Here is a 27,890-nt window from a genome sequence, read left to right on the forward strand (position 1 = left end):
GGTTGGTGGCCAGTGCGGCCCCCCCCCCCTCCCTCTATTGTAATTATTCGTTGGTGGCACAGTGTGCACCCCCCCCCTCCCTCCCTCTATTGTAATAATTCTTTGGTGGCACAGTGTGCGCCCCCCATCGGCCCCCCCTCCCTCTATAGCATTAACAACATTGGTGGCCAGTGTGCGGCCTCCCATCTCCCCCCCCCATGATTGGTGGCAGCGGAGTTCCGATCGGAGTCCCAGTTTAATCGCTGGGGCTCCGATCGGTAACCATGGCAACCAGGACGCTACTACAGTCCTGGTTGCCATGGTTACTTAGCAATAGTACAATAGTAGAAGATTCATACTTACCTGCTGGTGGCTGCTGCGATGTTCGTGTCCGGCCGGGAGCTCCACCTACTGGTAAGTGACAGGGTCTGTGTGGCGCATTGCTAAATGAACTGCCACTTACCAGTAGGAGGAGCTCCCGGCCGGACACAGACATCGCAGCTCCCAGGTAAGTATGAATCTTTTACTATTGTACTATTGCTAGTAACCCGCTGCCACCAATGATCGGGGGGGGGGGGGGGGAATGGGAGGCCGCACACTGGCCACCAATGTTGTTAATGCTATAGAGGGAGGGGGGGGCGATGGGGGGCGCACACTGTGCCACCAACGAATTATTACAATAGAGGGAGGAAGGGGGGGGGGGGCGCACACTGTGCCACCAATGATTTATTACAATAGAGGGAGGAAGGGGGGGGGGCGCACACTGTGCCACCAACGAATTATTACAATAGAGGGAGGAAGGGGGGGCGCACACTGTGCCACCAACGAATTATTACAATAGAGGGAGGAAGGGGGGGGGGGGCCGCACTGGCCACCAATGATATTCAAACTGTGAAAATATACTGTCGTGTGCAATAAGCCTATAGAACATGCTGCGATTTTCACGCAACGCAGAACTGATGCGTGAAAAACAACGCTCATGTACACAGACCCATTTAAATGAATGGGTCAGGATTCAGTGCGGGTGCTATGCGTTCACGTCACGCATTGCACCCGCGCGGAAAACTCGCTCGTGTGAAAGGGTCCTAAGGCTGTTCACATGGGCGAGATTTCCGCGTGGGTGCAATGCGTGAGGTGAACGCATTGCACCCGCACTGAATCCGGACCCATTCACTTCTATGCATTCACTTCTATGGGGCTGTGCACATGAGTGCTGATTTTCACGCATCACTTATGCGTTGCGTGAAAATCGCAGCATGCTCTATATTGTGCGTTTATCACGCAACGCAGGCCCCATAGAAGTGAATGGGGCTGAGTGAAAATCGCAAGCATCCGCAAGCAAGTGCGGATGCGGTGCGATTTTCACGCATGGTTGCTAAGATGACAGTCTATTCACCGTATTATTTTCCCTTATAACATGGTTATAAAGGAAAATAATAGCATTCTTTAATACAGAATGCTTAGTAGGTGGTCAATTGAGGGTTAAAAAATAAAAAATAATTAACTCACCTTCTCCTCTTGATCGCGTAGCTGCCGGTCTCTTCTTATTTCTTTAATCATGAGCTGCCGGCTAAAGGACCTGTGGTGACGTCAGATCACATGGTCCAATCACATGGTACACAACACCGAACCCAAACCTGAACTTCAGTGAAGAAGTTCCGGTCTGGGTACCACAGTCAGTTTTTTATCACGCGCGTGCAAAACACATTGCACCCGCGTGATAAAAACTGAACAACGGAACACAATCGCAGTCAAAACTGACTGCAATTGGGTACCGACTCACACGGGTTTGCTGCAGCACACCCGGGACGCATCCTGAACAAATCCGTCACGTCCGTGTAAACTCAGCCTAAAGCCCCTTTCATATGAGCGAGTTTTCCGCTCGGGTGCAATCCGTGACGTCAATGCATAGCACCCGCACTGAATATCTGACCCATTCATTTCAATGGGTCTGTGTACATGAGCGTTTTTTTTATCACGCGCATGAAAAACGCATCAAAACGCATTGCACCCGCGCAGAATAAACTGAATAACTGAACACAATTGCAGACAAAACTGATTGAACTTGCTTGCAAAATGGTGCGAGTTTCACTGAACGTCTGAACTGGCATCTGGAGCCAATCCGTCACGCTTGTGTGAAAGAGGCCTAAATGAATATTCGTGGAGTCTCTGCAGGTCCAAGTTACAGACCCATAGGCACTATGTGTGGCACTGCATGGTACCTCTGTGAGCACTGCTTCTTGGAGAAAAATTCTGTCTAAAGCCTCATTCACACGTCAGTGTTTCACGTACGTGCTGTACGTGTTCTCCGCGGACAGCAAACGTCCCCATTCATTTGAATGTGTGCATTCACACATCAGTGTTTTAGCACGGTCCGTGGGTCCATCTTTTCAGCACGGATGCATGTCCTTCCTTGGTTCGTGTTCCCGGATTCCTCACGCCCACTATAGTCAATGAATCCGTGAAAACTACGGATCCTTCACAGGTGTCATCCATGTCGGGTCCATTTTTCACGGATGGTTGCTGTTGGGCAATATACTCTCTTGCCTAACGTGTCCCTGACACATGATTTCGGTGATCAGCTTGAATTAAGTCTATCCGGTACCGGGAGAATTAATCAGATAAACACTGAAGACATGTCTAGTTTCAATCCATTCTGGTTTATTCCACAGTTGGCAAACAGTTATAATAGAGGGGGTTGAGCTTCCTTGACATCCAATCATATGTTAGCATTAGTATTCGACCTATGGTATGATCACACATGAGCTCTGCATTAACATAATAGATGACTCATAGTAACAGCATTTGACCAATCAGGTATATACACATAGGCCAGCAGACAGTTGAGCCAGATGACCTTATATGGTTAGAAGGCCGTTCAAACTTACAAACTAAGGAATGTATGGATATTCTTGAAACAGCACAGGAAGTTTCACACATTCCATAAGGGGGAGGGAAATTTTGTAGCGCACTGACCAAATGTAATACACGTGGCTGAATAAGACAAAATGGAGTTACTTATACTCCTTCAATCCCCTCTAAGAACCTTATATATATACCTAATACTATATGGTTCTTTCTCTGCTCTTCCTTGCTTTGCTTGTAAGCCTTTAGGTATTCCATGTACCCTTCAGGAGTATAATCCTCAGGCTTTGTTGAGGTTGTGTTTGCCTCTTCTACCTCTACCGGAGTATAGAGGGATGTTGAGTGTACCCCTCTTTCGGCCACCTTTTGACATATGGCTAGAAGGGAGGGCACACACTGCAGACAACAGCAGAGACACACTATTGCAGCGACCACGGCGAATTCCACTCCTAAAACATATCTTATTTGACCAAAGTCAGGTATTCAGCCAAAAAGCCAGTCCCACCAACCTTGGTCAACATCTTGTTTTATATGTTTTCTCATCTCTTCTAATTAGCCTATTTTATCTTTTATTCCACGGGAGTGGTCTGATAGATTGAAACAACACATCCCTGCGAACGCTGAGCATCCTACACCATGTTGGAGCAATAAATAGTCAATAGTTGCCCTATTCTGCAAGATAGCCTTTTCATACGATTGTATATCCAGCAGCATATCTTGCAGAATTGCACTAGTGATATTTATCTGTTTTACCATAAAACAGGCAAGTTTTGATATTGTCCTGTGGTTATATATGGCCAAACCTGGTACTCCTATCAAAGATACCCCTAAACTTATATATTCTGATCTAGAGAGGAGATTCACATTATAATCACAATTTTCTGGTAACTGTAGGGAAGTGTCTCTCGTGTGTCGTGTCTGCATTGCTGGGAATAGTGGTATCATTGCTAATGTCAACCTAGCTATTGTACAGGGTCCCTCTGTAATATTGGCCGGTATGTATGTGTAACTAGTATTCCCACAGGCCAATACCCATCCTGTTGGTAGAGGTACATGTTTGTCTAGGGATGGTACTGTTTTTGTAATATTACATTGCATATTATTTCCTGATATTATCTTTTTACAACTACCTAAATCTCTATCACAAATATTTGGTTTAGTCTTATTCTGCATTTTTGCTTGTATGCAGGGAGGCAATAGTGTCTCATCACAGGTGAAGTTATAACATATTTCTGCTGCTGTGACAAGACCTGTAATTATTTCTATCATATTACTCTGCAGAGTCTCATATGTAGGACAGTCATAACAAGCATGATAAGGATTTACATATCCATATTTAACATCATGATCCTCCAAGTCTGTGTCATTCCATTGGGAACGTAGGAGCTCCGTCCATACATCTACTGGGGTGGGGACTACTACCAGACATGTCTCCAAAATGTTAGATGCCGATAAAGTGGTTCGGAGACAAAAGTCAGTTAAGTTCAGAGTTTTGGCCAGGTACAGCCATAAGTTCTCCTTTGTCTTCCACAGATTGTCTTCCCCTCTGCATTCTGTTTTCAGGTATATCTGTCTGTTCCACAGCCATGGGACAGTAAGTAGGAGCAGGGCCGGTACAAGGCAGGGGCCGAAGGAGCGGGTGCCCTGGGCGCTACCATTTGCGGACAGGAGGGGGGCGCAGGTGAAGTGCTGTGCCCCCCCATGTGCCCCCCCAACTAAAATGCCCCCCCAAGTGAGCCGCCGCCGCCGGGCACAGGGAGATGAGCGCTTCCATTGCGCTCATCTCCTTAGTAATCTGCCTGTGCCAGCGGAGGTGCAGGGGAGGGAGAGGCGTGTCCCTTCCCCTTCCTCTGATAGGCTGCAGGCACTAGGCCGGCAGCCTATCAGAGGCCGGCGAAGGCGGGGCGATGACGTCATCGCACCGCCCGAGCCTTACAGCGCGGGACACAGGAAGAGTCTGCATCGCATCGCTGACACTGAGGTAAGTATAAGTGTTTTTTTCTGTTGTTTTTTTTTTTTACAATAGTGTTACTGGCATTGGGGGGGGGGGCGGCTTATTACAATGGGGGGGGGGCTTATTACAATGGGGGGGGCTTATTACAATGAGGGGGGCTTATTACAGTGGGGGGACTTATTACAATGGGGGGGGCTTATTACAATGGGGGGGCTTATTACAATGGGGGGGGGCTTATTACAATGGGGGGGCTTATTACAATGGGGGGGGGCTTATTACAATGAGGGGGCTTATTACAATGGGGGGGCTTATTACAATGGGGGGATTATTACAATGAGGGGGCTTATTACAATGGAGGGGGCTTATTACAATGGGGGGGGGGTTATTACAATGGGGGGGCTTATTACAATGAGGGGGGCTTATTACAATGAGGGGGGCTTATTACAATGAGGGGGGCTTATTACAATGGGGGGCTTATTACAATGAGGGGGGCTTATTACAATGGGGGGGCTTATTACAATGAGGGGGCTTATTACAATGGGGGGGCTTATTACAATGGGGGGCTTATTACAATGGGGGGGCTTATTACAATGGGGGGGCTTAATACTGGCACATGATGGGGGGGCTTAATACTGGCACATGATGATGGGGGGGCTTAATACTGGCACATGATGATGGGGGGACTTAATACTGGCACATGATGGGGGGCTTAATACTGGCAAGTGATGGGGGGGCTTAATACTGGCACGTAATGGGGGGCTTATTACAAGCACGTAATGGGGGGCCTATTGCTGGCACGTAATGGGGGGGCTTATTACTGACACGTAATGGGGGGCTTATTACTGGCACGTAATGGGGGGCTTATTACTGGCACGTAATGGGGGGGCTTATTACTGGCACGTAATGGGGGGGCCTATTACTGGCACGTGATGGGGGGCTTATTACTGGCACGTGATGGGGGGCTTATTACTGGCACGTGATGGGGGGCTTATTACTGGCACGTGATGGGGCTCTTGTTACTGGCACATTGGGGGGCTCTTGTTACTGGCAGTGGCACGTTATTGAGGGCACTTATTACTGGCACATTATTGGTGGGCACTATAGGGGCATCTACTGAGGCCACAAAGAAGGGGTGTTTTATATGGGGGGCTCTGTACAGTAGCATTTTATACTGGGACACATTATGGTGGGTACTATGGAGAAGGGGAGAGAGGAGTACTATGGAGTCATCTACGGGGGGCACTAAGAAGGGGTATTTTATACTTGCAAATTATGGGGGACACTGAGGGCATCTACTGGGGCACGATATATGGGGCATTTTATACTGGTACATTATGGGGGGCACTAGCAGGAAGGGGGGAGAGGAGCACTATGGAGCCATTTACTGGGGCACTATATAGGGGTATTTTATACTGGCACATTATGGGGGACATTAGCTCAACTGGGGGCATTACAAAGGGGTATGTTTTGCACATTATAAAGAGAATTCTTTCTACTGGGGGGCATTATGGTGGGTTTTATTACTCCCCCATGGTATGACCCCCTAGTAGCAGCACCAGCCTCTTCCTGCTCTGCTATCCCTCTGCCCCTTCTCCAAATCCTTATTATGAAATATTTCTCATTAGGATAAAACACAACATCAGCTCCGCCGAGCCCCCGGCCAAAGTGTTGAAGTGGCGTCCGAGATCCCCAAGGGCCAAGCCAAGTAACTGTAAGTGTTCATGTGAAATATGCTTTTTTTTATATATGTACACTCCTGTGAGAGGCGGGGAGGGAGATCTGTGGATGACACTGTTATAGGGAGGGAGATCTGTGGATGACACTGTTATAGGGAGGGAGATCTGTGGATGACACTGTTATAGGGAGGGAGATCTGTGGATGACACTGTTATGGAGGGGGAAATGGGGATGACACTGTCATGGGGTGGATCTGGGGATGACACATATAGCATAAGATGCTATATACGGTATGTGGCATCCACAGATCCCCCCCATAGCAGTGTCATCCACAGATCCCCCTCTCTATAAAAGTGTCATCCACAGACAGCTGGACTTTTCTTCCCTGTTGCGGTTTTAGGTATTGGGTAAAGTATTGTAGCATTTCTAAGCGTACTTGTGTAAATGTATCATTGTTATAGCTGCCCCCCCTACTTTTGTCCTGGCCCCCAGTGTGCCCCCCCAAAATTTGAAAGCTAGAGACGCCACTGCGCCTACACCGTCCACACCAGCCATGTCAGCGCTGCTCCTTCTCTCCCCCTATGAATTTTGTGCCGACTGCGCTCCTGGCTCGGGCTCCCTTTCCTCCTCTGCGTTTCCTCGCCCCCCCCCCCCCATGGAGGATTCATTTGGTTGATACCACCGGCGTGCGCCGTGTGACGTCACGCGGCTCACGCCGGAGGCGAGGTGTGAGGTGAGAGAGGGAGGACTCGCGCAGCCTACAGGGAGCTGTGTCGGCGCGTGAAGAACAAGCCACGAGGAGCCTGCCTTCACTAGCTGCTACTCACACACAGACTGTAAAAAGTAAGAAAATAATGTAATACAAATAACAAACTAATTTTTTTATTAAAAAAATTATGGTCATCTCAGTCCAATCCCCCCCCCCCTGGGCACCAAATGGCCTTGTCCCAGCCCTGAGTAGGAGACACAAAATTGCAATTATTAAGGCACTGCATCTCAGCCATCTCGAGGAATTTCCTGACTGCATCATCTCGTTGGGGGTCAAGGCCGTCTGCCTCCGTTAGTACCCCTTCTGTATCTTCTTCGAGGTCAAGGCTGTCTGCCTCCGTTAGTACCTCTGGGCCTCGTTGGAGGTCAGGGCTGTCTGCCCCCGTTAGTACCTCTCTTTTCTTCACCAACTTAATCCTTGTGGCGTGGAGCCACGTGGGCGACTGTTCAGTGAGGACTGCTGTTCTGGTGATCGCGACTACCTCGGTGGGTGGTCCGTAGGTGAAGCTTCCTAGTTCCTTTCCCTTCTTTAAGATCTTGATCATCACCTGGTCGCCTATCCGGAATGGACGGGTTGATTCCTGTGAAAGAGAAGGAGACTTACAAGCAACTTTTTTTTCAGTTTTACTGAGGACCTTGATCAGATTATTACTCCTCTCTGATCAGGTCCAAGTCCCCTTCCTGCACTACCAGGGGGCGTCTTGCCCATGGTGTGGGGAAAGGCCTACCCATGAGTATCTCAATGCTGTTTATGTCCTACTCTGTGGAAATGTGCTATTAAGATGGAAGCAGTGTGTTGGGGAATACATAACTTCCCCTCTTTGCAGACTAATCCTATCTCAGGATTTTTCTGCAATACTGAATAACACCAGTCTTACTGTTCCTGTTCAGTGGCATACCACTGAAGATCAGTAAGCATTTGCAACATCTCAGGGGTTGGAGGTGCCAAACATGGCATCTCCCAATGGTTACACAAACCTGTGAGGTTGCATTTGGCCACTCATTTCGCCACCTTAACTGCCAGCGCATTGCCCTGTGAGACATGATCCTTACCATCTGCTGCCGTAAATCCTCTCCTCTGCCAGATCATACCATGGTCCCACACTACCCCATGTGTGTACCTACTCTCAGTATAAATGGTGACAGGTCTATCAGCATGTAGAATACATGTCCTAGTGAGTGCAATGAGCTCAGCTGCCTGCTGTGTTGAGTGCGGATGTCCTTGAGTAGGCTTACAACATCATGAGTGGTGTGCAAAATGGTGTAATGTCACATTGTGAAAGAAGTTGCCAACTCTACCATCATAGCACAGGCTGCAAGAGAACACAGACATGCCGGAATCCCCTGGACAGAGGTGGGCATTACCTTTGAGAAAAACACACAAGGACGCAACTTGCCTCCGTTTTCTTGTGTCAGTACACCCGCCATGGTTTTACAATTTTGGCATGCAAACATGTGGAAGGGCATATTATAGTCAGGAAGGCCCAGCCCTGGACTCGACATGAGCGAACATTTCAGATAATCAAATGCATTGTACATTTCAGAAGACCATTTAATCAAATCTGGATTTCCATCCAGAGTGGCTTGCCTCAAAACATTGTCAATAGTGGGAGCAATCAGGAATCCATTGTCTACAGTAATTTATCATACCAAGGAAAGATAACATTTCTTTCTTGGTGTGCGGGGCGACCAAACCCGCAATAGACTGGACTCTTTCTACGCTGATTCTCCTTTTCACCTTTTGTGAGGACAAAGCCCAAGTATTCAACCTGCATTTTAGACCATTGCATTTTCTTAAGTGTCACTTTGTGACCACATCCTGACAATCATTGTAAACCATCCTGAATGCTGGCCTCCGCTGACATGCTACACAGTAATAAATCATTGACATATTGCAGCAGCGCAGAACCTTGGGGGGATGTACCATGGTTTTAACATCGCTTGGAGGACTATGCTGTACACTACAGGTGAATCAGCATATCCCTGGGGCATTTCTGCACCAGGTCAGTTGACGTCTGTCAAAGGAAAAAGCAAAAAGTAGTTTGGTTATCTTATCAACTGGGATAGAAAAGAATGCATTTTTCAGATCTATCACACTGAACCAAACAGCGTCTGCTGGAATGGCAGATAATAATTAAGTGACATCAGGTACAACAGGGGCTATAGGCACAATGATGTTGTTGATGGCCCCTAAATCCTGTACAAAGTGGGTAGCACCATCTGCCTTTGTCACTGGATTCATGGGCGTGCTGTAGGGTGAAATCACCTCTGCCAGGATTCCCTTTTGTAGGAATTCTTCTATCATTGGCCTAAGTCCATCAAGTTTCTCTTTTTACAGCGGGTATTGTTTCTGGAACACTGAGATGACACCTGGTTTCACAGTAGCTGTGTAATGTGTGCAATCTATGAATCCTGTGTCATATTCATTTGAAGACCATAATGCAGGGTTAATGTTATTAAGTTCTGGGTGGTCCTGTATGATTGCAAGAATCAGTGGCACTGGTGTAGAGACTGGAATGAGATCTGAGTGTACTCTTATGTCCTGATTCTTTGCTGATACCTGCAAGTCAAGCTTAATGAACAAATCTCTCCCTAATAGGCTGACTGAGCAATATAGTATAATGCGAAATACATGATCTGTGATGTATTCCCTGTCCATGGTCTCGAGTAGTAGTGAGTCAGTTTTTAAAGTTTTTTTTTTTTTTTTTTAAAAACCCCATTAATTCACATAGAAGGCTCACACTTCCTTCCTCCCACTCTGAGTCATCTAAGTCCACCCCTTTTAGTCGGACGCTTTGGTCCGTCCTCTGTCTGCCATTAGTATCCTAGCTGTCCATACGAACAGAGCTCTGATGTTAAGCACAACACTTAACATGTAACATGTAACTGCAAACATTGAAACAAACAGATCTGACAATACAGACATGAACACACAAAGGGCCCATAAAAAGTTTTCATTGACTTCAATAAATAAAAATGTACAGCTTGATCAATGCTGTTGGTACCAATAAAAACCAAAAACTTCCAAGAAAAATAAAATAAAATTCTCAATACGCATATTTAAAAACAAACATCGTACTCCATACGCATTCATATACATTTTTTTTTTTTCATGTACTCATTTTTATTAACTCATAACCACGCCCTTACACATAAAATATGAATTGCACACACAGCTCTGCTACGTACATACAACTCAGAGCTACACCCATTCACATTCCACTGAATCATGTATCTTTCACCCAATCACACAATTTCTTTGTTACATTCCAAAACTTGCAGCACAGACAAACACAGCTTTCCTGGAAACAGATAGCCACACCACACCCAGAATTGCTGATGGTCTGTCGCTGTAAAACAATATACATGTTATAATCATACAGTCATTTTGTTAAAATTCAAATCATTTTATATGCCATGTAGTTTTTTAATTTAGTGTTACACACATCGCCACTTATTCTATATATAATTACCCTTCCCTGCATTTCCTTTGCCTTGCGTCTCTTATTTCAGGAATGTTCAAACAGGGGAAGTAAAGCAATCAATCACAGGACGTTCAACTGTCCCACATGTTTCTCAAACTTTTACTCATATCTGAATAAGGACTTAGAATGGGTGCAACCTTAGATTGAGAGGATTGGACACTTCCAATTAGCATCATCACTGCAGGCACATTTTAAACCATCGGAACATACAATTTGGAAAGCTCCAATCCAATACTGGAGCCCTGTCTGGAAGATCTTATAGATAACACAGGTTAGTATCTTCACATTCTGCTGATGCATTACCAATCACCAGCCCCCCTCCCCCAACCCCCATATGGAGGTTAGTTGAATTCCTGAGCACAGGAGGGGGGGGGGGTGAGATGGGAGGGAGTTCTCTCTGAGAGCACATTTCAGAGAAAACAGGAAAAGTTCTTGTGGAACTACAAGTGACATTTTGGAATTTACAGCAGATGTGGTGGGGGAAGGGATGCCACATGGCAACTTCTTTTTTCAATTATCAATACACTTATGCATTAACTGTCCATCTTTTAGTGCTGTAATCTCTAATTCTAGGGCTATAACTTGTCCCTATTTAAACACACACATATCATTAGGGCAACAAAACTTAACCAGTTCATTTCTGAACGTTTTAATACAAGCCCTTTCTGATTGCAGACACTGAGGCACTGTTTTTTTTTGTTTTGTTTTGTTTTTCAAATAACTTCCTGACACTGCTCTGCTTTCTCACTCACCATAGCCTCCCTTCACTATCACAGGAGTTCTGATGTACACAGTCTGTAAGCTTCTAACTTCACAGATTATTATAGTTTTTTTTCATCCCTGTTGCCAGCCGGGCATAACATTCTGTTTCACATTTTAACTGTCAATTCTTACATCCTGCCAAATTGTCTACCCATGTGTTAACTAGGAAGTAATTTGTGGGACTAGACCGTGCAACATAAAGTTTACATGTTGGCAGTGATGGAAACAGAATGATTTCACAGTGGGATGTGACCGTACACTTACCACCCGGTCAACATCTCATACAGACAGATAATCTTAATACTTCTAAAATACTTATACTATATATACATAAGAGTTAATTCAAGCTTGTAACCTTCTGTTCCCGGAACAGATTATTCATATAGTGCACTTTTTATATCTCACGATATGGACTCCCTGAGCCGCTTACGATCAACATTTGCTCCCAGAGCTTTTGCATGTGCCCCGGACACCGCAATCCACCGAAATCATAAATAGATGGTTCGACTTACTTGATTGAGATTTTGGTCATTGCTCCAGGTCCAAGGACAAGAATTGATGTCTTTCACTGTAGACCTGAAGAGGACCCTCCCTATCCCGGAACCGAGCCCCCAAGCTGTTGGGCAATATACTCTCTTGCCTAACGTGTCCCTGACACATGATTTCGGTCATCAGCTTGAATTAAGTCTATCCGGTACCGGGAGAATGAATCAGATAAACACTGAAGACATGTCTAGTTCCAATACATACTGGTTTATTCCACAGTTGGCAAACAGTTATAATAGAGGGGGTTGAGCTTCCTTGACATCCAATCATATGTTAGCATTAGTATTCGACCTATGGTATCGATCACACATGAGCTCTGCATTAACATAATAGATGACTCATAGTAACAGCATTTGACCAATCAGGTATATACACATAGGCCAGCAGACAGTTGAGCCAGATGACCTTATATGGTTAGAAGGCTGTTCAAACTTACAAACTAAGGAATGTATGGATATTCTTGAAACAGCACAGGAAGTTTCACACATTCCATAAGGGGGAGGGAGATTTTGTAGTGCACTGACCAAATGTAATACACGTGGCTGAATAAGACAAAATGGAGTTACTTATACTCCTTCAGTTGCTAGGGAGACTTTGGGGTTTTCCGCATTGCCTCAGCAGTAGCAGGCGGAACTAGTTCCTGCTGATTGTCTCAGCAAGTCCAGCCTGCTCGGTACAGTTTGCCAGCTCTCATTTGGAGCCCATTTTATTATTTTCCTCTTGAATAATCCTATTTTTTTTGGCCATGCGTCCTTTCAATGCGGAGCGACTAATTACTTTAGTGCAGGCCCGGCCAGAATTGTGGGACAACCGCATTGAGGGCTACCACAAGCCCTAAATAGATGCGTCGTGGGAAGCTGTGACAGTCGAGCTTCTGCCGTCTGATTGGGCATCAAGTTCACCAGCGGAGCAGATCACCCTAGGTAAATGTGTTTAATCACCATTATTTTGAGCATGTTTGTGTTTCTAGGAATTTTGTAATACACTAAGGCCCCTTTTTGACCAGCTTGTGTCACAATCCAGCCTCTGCGCAGCTCAATGTGTCTATAGGAATGTTCAAAGGTTAATTAATATATTTTAAACAAGATACAGATGCTTGCTCATGGCAATACTGTATTTAAAGAAACAGTGTCAAGGCTTTAAACTACATTTGCACATTTATCTGTCCTAATGGTCATTATTTCAAAAGATGTTTTCGTGTCCAGAAATGTTTACTGTTTTCCATTGTCTTTTGAAGTGGTAGGCAAGTAGACATTGCTGAACACACACATCTCCTCTGCTGCGTTCCTTTTATTTTGTGTTATCATGTACTAGTGAAGCATTTTATACATTAAACCAATCTCCCACTCCGAAAAGATTATCTGACTGAGCAAGAGGTTATTATCCGTCCTCTGCTCTGTACCCCCTGGCCCACACCTTTCTTTATATGATAACTTTTTCATGTAGCCAGTGAAGTTATAACATGAGTACTTTTCAGAGATTCCAAGGCACACAAGCTCATATTAATATTACATAGTGGTACTAATGTTCCTGTATTTGTGCAGTTACTTTTCATAGTGTAATCATGTTTTTTTTAATTGTAACATAGTGGATGCTGTAAAAACACGCTGGCATACGTGTAGGGACACCTTCCGGCGTGAGACAAATGCCCCAAGGAGTGGTGCTGGAGGGCGGAAGAAAAAACCCTACGTGTATTTGGAACAACTACGTCTCCTGCTTGAAACGTAGGTTTTGTTATTTTGGATTTGTGTCTTAATAATGTTAATATAATATTTCATTATCTTCTTCACATGTCTCAAACTCGGGCCCTCCAGCAGTTACAAAACGACAAGTCCCAGCATGTTGTGATAGCACGATTATGTCTAGTCATGTTGGGTTTAGTAGTTTGTAAACAATTTTACATTTTCCAAAGTTTCTTGAGGAATTGTAAGTATGTAAATATGTGCTATGTTTTATGGTCAAACCTTTGCAGTTTTTGGGTTATAAATAATGTGATGTGTAATTGCCTTTTTATTTCAGCACTGAAGATAGTTTTCAGGATGAGGATGTTGTGGAGGACACGCCTCATGTCACATCTGACCCTCCTGTGGCTACAGAGTCTGAAGGTTCTGAGGTGGAAGAGCAGCCATCCACATCTGGCCAAGAAATTCAAGCATCCACAGTAGTTGGTCGGGGTGCACGTGCCTCCACCCGTTGTGCTCGAACTCGGCGTCGCATACAAGTAGCAAGCAATGCAGCAGTCATTGATGAGTGTGTACTGCAATACATAAATGAGTCCCGCTCAGAGGATGTTTACGACCGTTTTTGGCGCACTCTGGTCCCTCTTTTACGTGAAGTTCATGCAGAAATGGAGACAAAAGTGCGTTGTGGCATTATGACCCTTCTGGAAGCTGCCACTCCACCAAATAACCCCAATAGTATTTTGCGCGCTATTGAACAGTGGCATATAAATGTGAATGAGCCAGCTAATCCACCACCACCGGCCCCAGTATTTCACCCCCCTCCTCCTCAGCCTTTCCAGTTCCATGGTTCCCAGCCTATGTACTCCCAGGATTATGCCTATGGAGTGTCCAGTCAAAGACCTCCAGAGTATTATGGTCAGCCATACCATTGCCCTTCATATGTGCCCCCTCCCACACATTTTCAACCCCATAACACATATGCTTCTTCTCCTTCTGCTCCAGAACGGGTGTCATCTGGAAATGTAGGTGTCGTTGGCGAGCCAGATTTGTTGCAATTATAATGTGGCCTTAATTTATGATGGTTAATGTTTTTTTTAAACTTTTAAACACTTTATCGAAGTATGTGTATTACGTGAAGAGGCAAATATTGACCTTGAAGGACTCATGTTGATGTCCTTGACAATTTTGATTTTCTTTATGTTCCAGATCCCTGGATGGACACTTTTATTAAGTACATTGTGTGTGTTTAGAATGAGTATTTTTTGGGGGATAAAAGATTTATACAGATGAAAAGTATTTTGTCTTTCTTTACATGCACCTAATCTAAGCAATGACAGTAATGGCATTATTAAACATTTATTACTTATATTGTAAATTACCCTAGGCAGTCAAAAACTAGAGGCGCAAAATACTCTTAAGGCTACTTTCACACTGACGTTTCTGGGTCCGATTGTGAGATCCGTTTCAGGGCTCTCACAAGCGGCCCAAAACGGATCAGTTTAGCCCCAATGCATTCTGAATGGATAAGGATCCGTTCAGAATGCATCAGTTTGCCTCCGTTCAGCCTCCGTTCCGCTCTGGAGGCAGACACCAAAACACTGCTTGCAGCGTTTTGATGTCCGCCTGACGATGCAGAGCCAAACGGATCCATCCCGACTTACAATGTAAGTCAATGGGGACGGATCCATTTTCACTGACACAATATGGTGCAATTGAAAACGGATCCACCTCCCATTGACTTTCAGTGTAAGTCAAAACGGATCCGTTTGCATTATCATGAGCAAAAAAAAAGTTTTGTTTTTTTTTCTTCATGGTAATGCAAACGGATCCGTTCTGAACGGATACAAGCGTTTGCATTATAGGTGCGGATCCGTCTGTGCAGATACCAGACGGATCCGCACCTAACGCAGGTGTGAAAGTAGCCTTAACTGTTTTCAATATTACAACACACAGGTAATGACTCCAACTCATAAATCATAAACTTTATTCAAGGTAAAATAATCTAATGTGTAGTGTGGTGAGCATGTGTCTTTTTTTTAAATTATGTTTTAACACATTAAAAAAATTGCGTTTTGTTAAAACATTATGGACATGACCAAAATACAATGCTGGTCCATAGGCGACTCAATTATAATGTATGTATGTTTGTTACAAATGTGGATTCACTATTAATCAGGTATTGGAGGTATTTTCAAAGAGAAATTGTATATTGAATATCCTCTTGTAAGAAAATCAATGAGAAAATCCAGCTCTTTTAAAGGGGTTATCCGAGTTATTTTTTTGTTCTTTCTATGCTCCTATCTAAGCAAATGTAACAGCTTTCCAACTTAGGCTCCATTCACACGTCCACAAATGGGTCCGCATCCGTTCCGCAATTTTGCGGAACGGGTGCGGACCCATTCATTTTCTATGGGGACAGAATGGATGCGGACAGCACACAGTGTGCTGTCAGCATTCGCATTTGCGGAGAGCGGCCCCGATCTTCAGGTCCGCAGCTCCGCAAAAGATAGAACATGTCCTATTCTTGTCCGCAGCTTGCGGACAAGAATAGGCATTTCTATAGCGGTGCCGGGCGGGTGTGTTTTGCGGGTCCGCAACACACCACGGACGTGTGAATGGAGCCTAACTCACTTTATCTCCAGTGCCTGGTTTCTCAGATTTCACTGAGGGTCACATGACCTGTGATGTCAGCTTCTCTCCCTGCTCTGATAAAGTTAGTTTACAAGCCTGTCACGTCACTGTGCTGGCCACGCCCCCCTCCACTGCCGTCTGCACTGTCCTAGGATTCTTAACCCCTTCAGCTGCACACACTGGGTATCTGCAGCAATGACAATTCTGGGCACAGGAGCTGAAGGACTAGAGAGAGCATTGCACAAGAAGGTAGGGGGAAGATCTGTAGTGTCCCACTAGGTGATTGTGGGCACTACACAAGGGTCAATTGGGCCACGTTGTTCTCCACCTCCTGTGGAACAGTGGCTTTGTGTTTTACATTACATTTTAATGTATATTTTCATGTTATTTAATGTTATCTCCAGTTGACTAGGGTGTAAATCTTCCTCCTAGACACTAGAGGGAGCTAGGGGGCCCCTAGTATATATAGCCAGGTCTAGACCAGAGAGGGGGAGTAGTCAGAGTTGTGGATTCCTGAAGTCAGTGAGCACCCTAGGCAGAGGGTAGCTGGGATCCAGCATCTGATATGCAGCTAGATAGCCCAGGCTTCTAGTTGCCACCAGGAGAAGAGCCTGCCTCCTGAGAGAAACAAGTTCCCATAACAGAGCAAAGCAGAGCCAGTATTCCAGCCAGACAAGAGAGCTGAAGGGCAGAAGGATTTTATAGGAAAGCAAGGATATATACCTGAGGAAGTTTTCCCTAACCAAGGATAAAGCCAACAATAGGGCGTACGGGCCTTGGGATAAAGACAGGCAGGATTTCTGAGGAAAAGTGCAGCCTGATCTGTAAGTGTGTTAACCCTCTGAGTATCTTGCAAGAACATTGTGCCTGCCATTATTGTATAAGCCTGCTTGTGACTGCTGCTGTCATATGGAACTGAACCAAAGACTGTATATAGTTCATTGTTTCCAGTAAAAGGAAGTTCTGGTTCACCACAACATCGTGTTCCTCAATTATTCCTATTATAAGTCGGTGTGCCACCGTTACCGGCACTGGCGTCACGAACTTAAAGGGATCCTGCCACCGGCACATTAAACCTGCAACACCCAGGGCACCTCACCTACCACCGACCTGGTCCCTATACACTGAGAGTGCCCCAGAGGACTTCTGTGCCAGCCTCTCCATCACTGCTGTACGCCTGCCCAGGGTCTTTCATAAAACTGTGAGTAACAAAGAGCAACCCTCGTTTGCCTATTAACCGTGACCTCTCCATCGCAATACCCTGAAGGGCTGCGTACTGCAGATCCTGTGTGCATTAGCAGTGTCATTATACAGCTGGGACTTGTAGTTCTACACTTACACGTTGCTGTTGATTCTCCCAGCACTCAGGGCAGCTCTTGTATCCACTCCCTTAGCAGTGTCATTATACAGCTGGGACTTGTAGTCCTACACATACAACATGCTGCTGATTCTCCCAGCAGTCAGACTTGTCACTCAGGGCAGCTCTTGTATCCACTCCCGTAGAAGATCAGGGGAGAGGGGCAGAGATTGTTTTTATTGCATGTAAACAAAGGGCCAGAAAAGAACCAGGGAAATGAGGAAATATATATATTTTTTTGCATAAAACTTGCTTAGCTTAGTTATATATTGCTGCCCATCAGATTTTCAGTGCTATATTTTTTTTTCAGAACTCGGACAACCCCTTTAAACAACAGGAAATACTTTATTGATGCAGTAAAAACTTTCCAATCCTCATATGCAAGAAACAATCTATGCATTTTGGACCTTAATCATGACATGAGTAACATATACCAAGCAGTTACTTATATATTCCTCCCACACCAATCCATAGTGGTTTGGATGTCACATGACTAGAAGCTGCTTGATAAAATCAGAACACATAATATTCTTTTAAAAAACTTTCACAATCTAATAAAATCAAGTCAAAGAAAAATCTTCAATGCACTTTGCTGTAGTACATGGGGCGATTTTTCAGCCCTGACTGCACAAGGTATAGAAAGGGTTACAGCTACCTTGCGAGGTGGAGATCATCGGAGGAAGCTTCTAAACAGAGAGGTTTTCTGGATGTTCCAATTAAGTACATGTATTCCAACAGGTCTAAATAAAAGACAGGATTTGATCTTGCAGTATAACTGATTATATATGTCTGTAGCCAATGGCGTAGCTATAGGGGTCGCAATTGCGACCGGGCCCCTAAGTCAGCAGGGCCCACGGGGCCCCCCAGGAGAGACGAAGTGAAGCCCTGGCCCCTGATTTACAGACTACAGTACTTGCCGGCGGCTAACTTCACGGGGGGGGGGGGGGGGGGGGGGCGGAGGCAGAGCCATGCGTGCAGCCGTGCAGGCGCAGGCTCAGGCTCAGCCAGGAGAGGGAGTGGTCCCGTCTGGCAGTACTGGCCGGAAGTGGAGCGGCCGAGGAGAAGATGCGTGCCGCACGAGTGAGTGAGGTGAGGGCGGCCGTGGCGACGTGACTAGCAGAGACTCGGACACAGTCTCTGCTCTGGCAGTTGGGTGCTTTCTAGTAACTAGAGTACACTAGCATCACATAGGATAGCAGAAGTGGGTCCTCTTACTAGTACCGTTCTAGCCACATGTGCAGCTGCAAATGAGCTCTGCAAGTAAGAGGACCCACTACTGCTATCCTACAAGTACTGGTAGATGTCACAGCAGAGTCCTATAAATCATGTGATGGTCTATGGCCCATAGAACATCACATTCATAGCACAAGCGGCAGCTATATCATCATCATCAATGCTTCATCATATGCCAGCAGGGTTATTAACATCGCCGCCAAGCCCGCCATTATTGCTCACACAGGGCTGGTCAGCACTGGAAATATGGGATTGCAAGTGCAACACCTATGGGAGCAGTGACTGTCACCATATTGCCGTGAGTGACTGATTCCAGCACAAGCGGCAGCTATAATCATCAGTCACTCACGGCAATATGGTGACAGTCGCTGCATCCATAGGGGTTGCAGTTGCAATCCCATATTTCCAGTGCTGACCAGCCCTGTGTGAGCAATAATGGCGGGCTTGGCAGCGATGTCAATAGCCCTGCTGGCATATGATGAGGCAAACTGAAAGGATAAGTGAAGGAAAATTATGAACTATGTACCCCCCATGCTGCAGAATGACACATATAGGCCGAATGCACACAGCGGTGTTCCCGGCCTGGATTCCTGCTGACAGCAGGAGCGCACGGCGTCATTGGTTGCTATGACGTTGTGTGCTTCATGCCGCCGCTGTACTACAGTAATACACTCGTATGATCTATACGAGTGTATTACTGTAGTACAGTGGCGGCATGAAGCGCATGGCGTCAGTGCGCTCCTGCTGTCAGCAGGAATCCAGGCCGGGATACCACGGACCGTTCATGGCCGTGTGCATTCGGCCATAGACTGATTCCAGCACAAGCGGCAGCTATATCATCATCAATATGGGCATGGGCACGGTGGGCATGCAGGGGTCTGGTGGTGTAAGGAAATGGTATTGAGGGTAGGGGGGGGCCCAAACTGAATTTTTGCACCAGGGCCAATGAGCCTATAGCTACGCCCCTGTCTGTAGCCGAACATTGTATTGAAGATGTTTCTTTGACTTGATTTTATTAGATTGTGAAAGTTTTTTAAAAGAATATTATGTGTTCTGATTTTATCAAGCAGCTTCTAGTCATGTGACATCCAAACCGCTATGGATTGGTGTGTGAGGAATATATAAGTAACTGCTTGGTATATGTTACTCATGTCATGATTAAGGTCCGAAACATGAGGGTCCGAAACGCGTAGATTGTTTCTTGCGTATGAGGATTGGAAAGTTTTTACCGCATCAATAAAGTGTTTCCTGTTGTTTAAAAGAGCTGGATTTTCTCATCGATTTTCTTACAAGTCCTAAGCAACAGCCGTGTCCAGGCTGGCGTCCGTGCTCAGACCAGGGATGCCCAACCTGCGGCCCTCCAGCTGTTGCAAAACTACAACTCCCAGATACTAGGACAGCCTACAGCAGGGCATGATGGGAGTTGTAGTTTTACAACAGCTGGAGGGCCGCAGGTTGAGCATCCCTGGTCTAGACAGACAACTTTGCTGCCAAGGCAATTCACCCTGTGGGGAAACAAAATAATGAGCAAACTGGTACCGGACTCGAAGACCAGAATGGCCGGGCCTTCCTACTGGCATCCCATCACTGACATTGGAGTCCAAAAATGATGCATCATCCTCCAGGGGATCTATTGTGGCATCATAGATCCTAACAAAATTGTGGAGGACAACACACGCCATGATGACTGACTGCACACTGGTGGGGGACAACTGAATGGTTGTCAAAAAAACACGCCACCTGGACGAAAGAATACCAAAGGCACATTCAACATAACGCCTGGCTCACGAAAAAAGCGATAGTTAAAAATGCGCCTACGGGTGTTCAACGACCGCCAATCAAAGGGGCGCAAAACATTAGCTGTAAGAGCAAAACCCTCATCAGAAACTACTACAAAAGGGGCAGGGGGGCCAGCAGACCCGGGAAGCACACATGGTGCAGGCAGGGCCAACTAGTTATCAAGAAGCCGAAGACCCATACGGGAGGCTCTAAATACGCGAGCATCGGCTGCACTCCCATAGGCCCCAATGTCTACAAATACAAAACAGTAGTTACTGTCTACTAATGCCAACAGAACTACCGAGAAATAACTTCTGTAGTTATAGAAACAGGACCCTGAGTTTGGTGGCTTCTTGATGTGCACATGTTTCCCATCTAAAGCCCCTATGCAATTCGGGAACTGTGCATTCTCCAAAAACCCTCTCGCTATCTCAAGCCACATGTCAGTAGATGGCTGTGGCATAACCATGGACTTGATACGAGCCCAGATTACATCACAGGTTTCACGAACAATGTCAGCAATGGTGGAGGTCCCAAGCAAAAAAAACTAAATGAAGAGAGGCAAAGGAGTTTCCTGTTGCAAGATACCTATAACTAAATAAATAAAGATAAAAACCCAAGCCCACAAGAATAAATACATACATGATAATAGAAATAAATCTTACCGAAGCGTAACAAGAAGCTGCTCATCAGCAGATATGCAGCGCCTCATCCTGGTATCTTGAAACGTTAAATCAGCACAAACCAATTCCAGAAGCCGGCTAAATGAAGATATGGAGAGTCTGCAGAAGCCTTCAAACTTCTCCGGGTGGCGGCGCAGATCTCCATAAAGCATACGGAAATGTCCTTTATAGGGCCGCTGACATACAATAGGATGTATCCACAACCTCTTATGCCTCCGCGGATCTTCCTCCAACATAAAACGCCGCTCCCCAAAACGCCTTGAAATGAGCCACAGTAGAGCGAGCCGAGTCAAAAGTCATCACAGACATTTTACAACTGACACACACAACACCTCTACACACACTTCCAAACACCATCCAAAAAACCCACACAAGACACAGGTGAACAGGATTTAAATATTGCCTACATGGCCAGGTGAAAAAATGTATTCCTAAAGCACACATTTCGATCCGTGAAACACGGACTGCACACGGATTGTACAACACGGACTCATGGAGCTAACATGGATTTGTCACAGGCGGAAACACGGATTGAACATGGTTCGTGTTAGCACGGATCAAAAAGGCCTCATGCACACGACAGTTGTTTTTCTCAGCCCCCGTTCCGTTTTTTTTTGCGGATAGGATGGGGACCTATTTGTGACGGTATCATCCGTGTCACCGTCTAGTATTCCCTTCTCCCCTTGAAATAGCACAGCCAAATAATCCACAGAGCAATAAATCGCTAGTATCGCTGGTATTGCCGGTATCGCCAAATAAGTCTATACATTAGCCCAAGCTGAATGCTAGAAATACTTTACTAGAAGGCCTCACATTGAAAAAATACAATTGCTTTTATCCCCTGCTCCCATGCAAGGGAGACACCCACAACAACATACATTAACCCATAACACAAAGGTTACAACCCACATAGACTCCTCCCCTCTGCTTGTGATATAATCATGGTACACCATGGTTAACATAATCAACACAGGCAGGAGAATACACATTGCCCTCTGTCCTGAGAGACAATCAAATTACAACTCGGTTGTCTCCAGGACAGAGGACAATCGGCAATACACACAGAGAGACAATGGAACAGACATCACTTACTCAAACATACAATGTCCCACCCTTTACAATACACATAGACATTTAACACATCCTAAAATGGCACGAATTAGACCAGGAATTCAAAAGTTAGTACAAGTCTCTTTGGCCTGGCTGTACTCATGGCTTTTCTGCACAAAACCGGTGCATTCAACATGGGACCATAATCACATGGTAAGAGGCTGGCAAGTAGTCCTCTCCAAGCACTCGTTGCAACCTCAAAAGAGGGGAGTTTGTCACATATCTTCCCTTTGGGGTTAAGACTAAACAGGTATCTGACCTCCTGTCGGTCAGTACCTTGATTAGTCGGGAAGCCCACCCACAAAGAAACATTAGCAGAGTTGCCCACCCACGGTAAATAGTTAACAGGGTAGCTCACCCACCAGGGACTGTACTGGTCTGTAGGTCCTTCTGCACTGATGCCAGCACTTCTGCTGGGACGAGGGGGATGCAAGCCAGTCCTGTAACAAGGGGGTCGGTGGAGCAGAGGCTAGCGGCGCTCTGCCCTGATGCCAGCTCTTCTGCTGGTGTGAGGGGGGTGCAAGCCAGTCCTGTAACAAGGGGGTCAGTGGAGCAGAGGCTAGCGGCGCTCTGGCCTGATGCCAGCTCTTCTGCTGGGGTGAGGGGGGTGCAAGCCAGCCCTGTAACAAGGGGGTCGGTGGAGCAGAGGCTAGCAGCGCTCTGCCTTGATGCCAGCTCTTCTGGGGTGAGGAGGGTGCAAGCCAGCCCTGTAACAAGGGGGTCGGTGGAGCAGAGGCTAGCGGCGCTCTGCCTGGATGCCAGCTCTTCTGCTGGGAAGGGATTGGTGGGTATCGCAGGCTCATCCCCTGCCCCCAGAACTCGGTTGGAGGGATCAGTGGGTATCGCAGGCTCATCCCCTGCCCCCAGAACTCGGTTGGGAAGTAGCTGGGAAGGGGAGGGCTCGCTTACCTCCTCCTCCTGGTATCCCTGCAGAGATGGCTGGGGATCTGGACCGACCGTCCAGCATCCCTGTAGGACTGGCACAGAGCCCGCGGTCTCATCTGCGCCCGTGTAGAGGGGTTTGTGTTCCCCTTTTCCCGGTATCTCCGGCTGCTGGTGGAAGGTGAGGCCGTTGCCTCTCCTCCCCAGGACTCTGGTTGCTGTAGGGCAGAGGGACCCAGCATCTCCTCCCCCTGGAACTCAGGTTGCCGCTGGGGAGAGAGACCGGTTGTCTCCTCTCCCTGTGATATGCAATGCCGCTGGAGATCTGGGCAGGCGGCCCAGCATCCCTGTAGGGCTGGTAGAGAGACCTTGGTCCCATCTCCACCTGCCATCTGTGGGTCCTCCCAGGACAAGTCTATGAGGTTGCTCACCTCTGAGGTTGGTTGGGCAAAAGAGGGTATAATTTCCAGGCAATCCTCTGGGCTGAGGGATGGTGGTTGAGCTAGGTTGAACAGTTGACAGTAGCTCTGCTCCAGCTCCCACTCCATGGTGACTAGATGCATCAGGTCTGGCCCAAGGTCGTCCACTCGGGGAAGGTCCAGCTCGGTTTCCCTGATGTCGTGGATGTCCCAGAACCGACATTCTGTGGGGCATCCAAAGTCATAGCCCTCATCAAAGGCTTCCCACAGTAAGCCCGGACCATTATAATCCTCTCCCTCCGGCAGATAGTGGTTAGTCATCCATGGGTTGCGCTGGGTGGCATACCACTTTAGTGCCCGGTATGGTTTGTCCAGCCACAACTCCCTCCAACTCAGGGTCCACAGTTCTGTCACCCACTCAGCCAAGGGTTGCTGCAGGGCCACGAGTACCACGAGTACCTGGAGCCTCTGTTCCTCACTGGGAAGACTCTCTCTCCGCTGCCGCTGTACCTCCTCCAAAGCGTCATACCACAGCCCCTTTCGAGTGGCATCTCTGTGCATCTCTGTAGTCCAGTATGCTCTCCTCTGATAAAGGCCCATCCTGTTGGGCCAAGTACTGCTGCAACCTCCAGTGAAACTCCTCTTCCATGTTGCTGTGGATAGGAACGCTGCCCGGTAGCTAGCTCTGTCCCTTGAGCTCCTTCAAAGCCAGGGTCGCTGCACGAGTGCCAGCGTTGCCCTCCATGCACCATACACTAGTGCCTTCCTTGAATCCTCTGTGCAGGGAAAAAGAAGGGAAAATCCCGCTGCTGCCACCAGTTGTGACGGTATCATCAGCGTCACCGTCTAGTATTCCCTTCTCCCCTTGAAATAGCACAGCCAAATAATCCACAGAGCAATAAATCGCTAGTATCGCTGGTATCGCCAAATAAGTCTATACATTAGCCCAAGCTGAATGCTAGAAATACTTTACTAGAAGGCCTCACATTGAAAAAATACAATTGCTTTTATCCCCTGCTCCCATGCAAGCGAGACACCCACAACAACATACATTAACCCATAACACAAAGGTTACAACCCACATAGACTCCTCCCCTCTGCTTGTGATATAATCATGGTACACCATGGTTAACATAATCAACACAGGCAGGAGAATACACGTTGCCCTCTGTCCTGAGAGACAATCGAATTACAACTCGGTTGTCTCCAGGACAGAGGACAATCACCAATACACACAGAGAGACAATGGAACAGACATCACTTACTCAAACATACAATGTCCCACCCTTTACAATACACATAGACATTTAACACATCCCAAAATGGCATGAATTAGACCAGGAATTCAAAAGTTAGTATAAGTCTCTTTGGCCTGGCTGTACTCATGGCTTTTCTGCACAAAACCGGTGCATTCAACATGGGACCATAATCACATGGTAAGAGGCTGGCAAGTAGTCCTCTCCAAGCACTCGTGGCAACCTCAAAAGAGGGGAGTTTGTCACACTATTCATTTCAATGGGTCAGCAAAAAAATGCTGATAGTTCATTCGTGTGTGTTCCGCATCCGTTGTCCGTGTTTCCCTTCAGCAAAAAAAATAGTGCATGTCCTACTTTTTTCACATTTGCGGACAAGGATAGGCATTTATTACAAGGGATCTGTGAAAATAAACGGATCCTCCAAAAAAAAATGGATGCCGCATCCATTTTTTTTAGCGGACGCACAATTTGCGGACGCAAAAAACAACTGTTGTGTGCATGAGGCCTTAACAGTATGTTCACATGGACTGAATGACATCTGGCCCTCCGATTTGTGCTGCAGATTTGTAGTTTGCCACACATCAGACTATGTCATAGTCCCAATGAATGGGGCTAATCTCCATGTGGATACCTGTTGTGGATTCTGCACAGAAACCACACCAACAGGGGATATGTTACCATTTTTCCACAAAATCCATGTCATGCAAACTACTACATGGATTTGCAACGTCCCACTATTAGGCCCCTTTCACACGAGCGAGTTTTCCGCGCTGGTGCAATGTGTGACGTGAATGCATAGCACCCGCACTGAATCCTGACCCATTCATTTAAATGGGTCTGGGTACATGAGCGTTGTTTTTCACGCATCAGTTCTGCTTTTCGTGATAAACGCAGCATGTTCTATATTCTGCGTTTTTCACGCAGCCCTGGCCCCATAGAAGTGAATGGGGCTGAGTGAAAAACGCATTGCATCCGGAAGCAAGTGCGGATGCAGCGCGTTTTTCACTAAGGGTTGCTAAAACATGTTGTTTGTAAACCTTCAGTTTTTTATCACGCGCGTGAAAAACCCATCACAACGCTTTGCATCCGCATGGAAAAAACTGAACAACTGAACGCAATCACAGACAAAACTGACTGAATTTGCTTTCAAAATGGTGCAAGTTTTACTGAACGCACCCTGAACGCATCCGGAGCTAATCCGTCACTCTCGTGTGAAAGGGGCCTTATGGTAGTGGTACACTGCAAAAGGGTTTAAAAAATGCTTTTATGTCAAATATGCATTAGAAGGAGTTAATTGACCATTAGCAACCATCACTAGTTGGAGCTGTTTCTATCTCCCCATAGGGAGAAGTGCTAGGGAGACAATGTCTAGACAGAGAAGTGAGCAGATGCAAAAAAACAGCCCTAGATAGTGAACTAGCCAGATAGACAAATATATAGAGAAAAAGTGGAGAAAGAGACAAATCAGAGCTGAACCCAGACATAATCTCCCCGTCACTCATTTAGCCTGTATGAGTGGAACATCGGAGCATATCTAGTTCCAAAGGTTCCCCTTGCCCTGTGCTGCATGGTGCAGGATAAGGGTTGTTTGTTTACTGCTGGTGACTCCTGGATTTTCACAGTATGATAGGCAGAGGCTTCTGCCTAGAATTTTTCCCGGTGACATCACCAGCACTAATTGGCGGTAAAACAGCCTAGGGCAGCGCTAAAGACTGCCCATTTGTGCTGGTGATGTCACCGGGCTCACTGCTAGGCAGAAACCTCCACCTAGTATACCCATGAGAAACCTGGTAGGTCAGTGGTAGTGAAGAAAAAGCCCTTGCCCTGTGTGATGCATTTCTTGCTCTGATGCTCCACTAATACAGGCTTGTGTTTGGGTTCAGCTCTGAACTTGGACAACCCCTTTAAAAGCATTCCAGTGTTGAGAGGTGCGTGTAGAAGCTCTATGGAGATGAAAGGTGCTAAAGAGACATAGACTCCATGGCAATATTGTGGAGGTGAAAGGCTTCTGGAACCTGAACAGACTTAATAAAGGCAGAATCTGGATATGCCCACTACACTACATCTATACTATATGGAAATCTGTAGTACCATTAACTCTGAGTACAGCACTTGTAAAAAGGTGCACTGTTCCCATCATTGAACGGCCCAGGGGAGCGCAAGAGTGAGTAACATATACAGCCACCATTCTTGCTACTATCTCTCCTCTCAGGTCACTTTCCACTGACAACAAAGGGGAGTGGGATTTAAGTAGATACTGCATGAATTTCAATGAAAATACACTGTGTGAATATGCCGTAATTTGGCCACTATTACATTTTTAAATATACTTGAATTGTAAAACTTCCTTGTTCTATCTTTTTATTATTTTCTGTTGATTTTGAAAAAAGACCAAAACGTACAATACAAAAAACAAGCTGTCATATGGCTATGAAAAAATGACAAAGTTAGGACTTTTATATATGGCAGTGATATTAAGATTTAAGAGGTCAGGGTACCGCTACACAGCATGTAGTTGAGATTGCTTAAAATGTTATCCCCTTTGCTGGTACTGTAAAATGCTATGGATTTGACGCACACAAATGCGCAGGGGATTGGTTAGTAGTGATGGACGAACATCGGCCGGAATGTTTCGTGAACACGAATGCGCGTTCGCGATCAAATGTTCGCGAACCACGCGTTTGCGGCGGGCCTATTCACTTTAATGGCAGGCGAACCTGAAAAACCTTCAGGTCATATTTGCAGCCACCAAATACACCTCTGAACTCCCCTCCTCTTCCTCTCTTGTGGGCACCCACGTGACGTCCATCGACACCTTCACTA

Source organism: Bufo bufo, chromosome 10 (genome assembly GCF_905171765.1).
Source record: "Bufo bufo chromosome 10, aBufBuf1.1, whole genome shotgun sequence".
Taxonomy (NCBI): domain Eukaryota; kingdom Metazoa; phylum Chordata; class Amphibia; order Anura; family Bufonidae; genus Bufo; species Bufo bufo.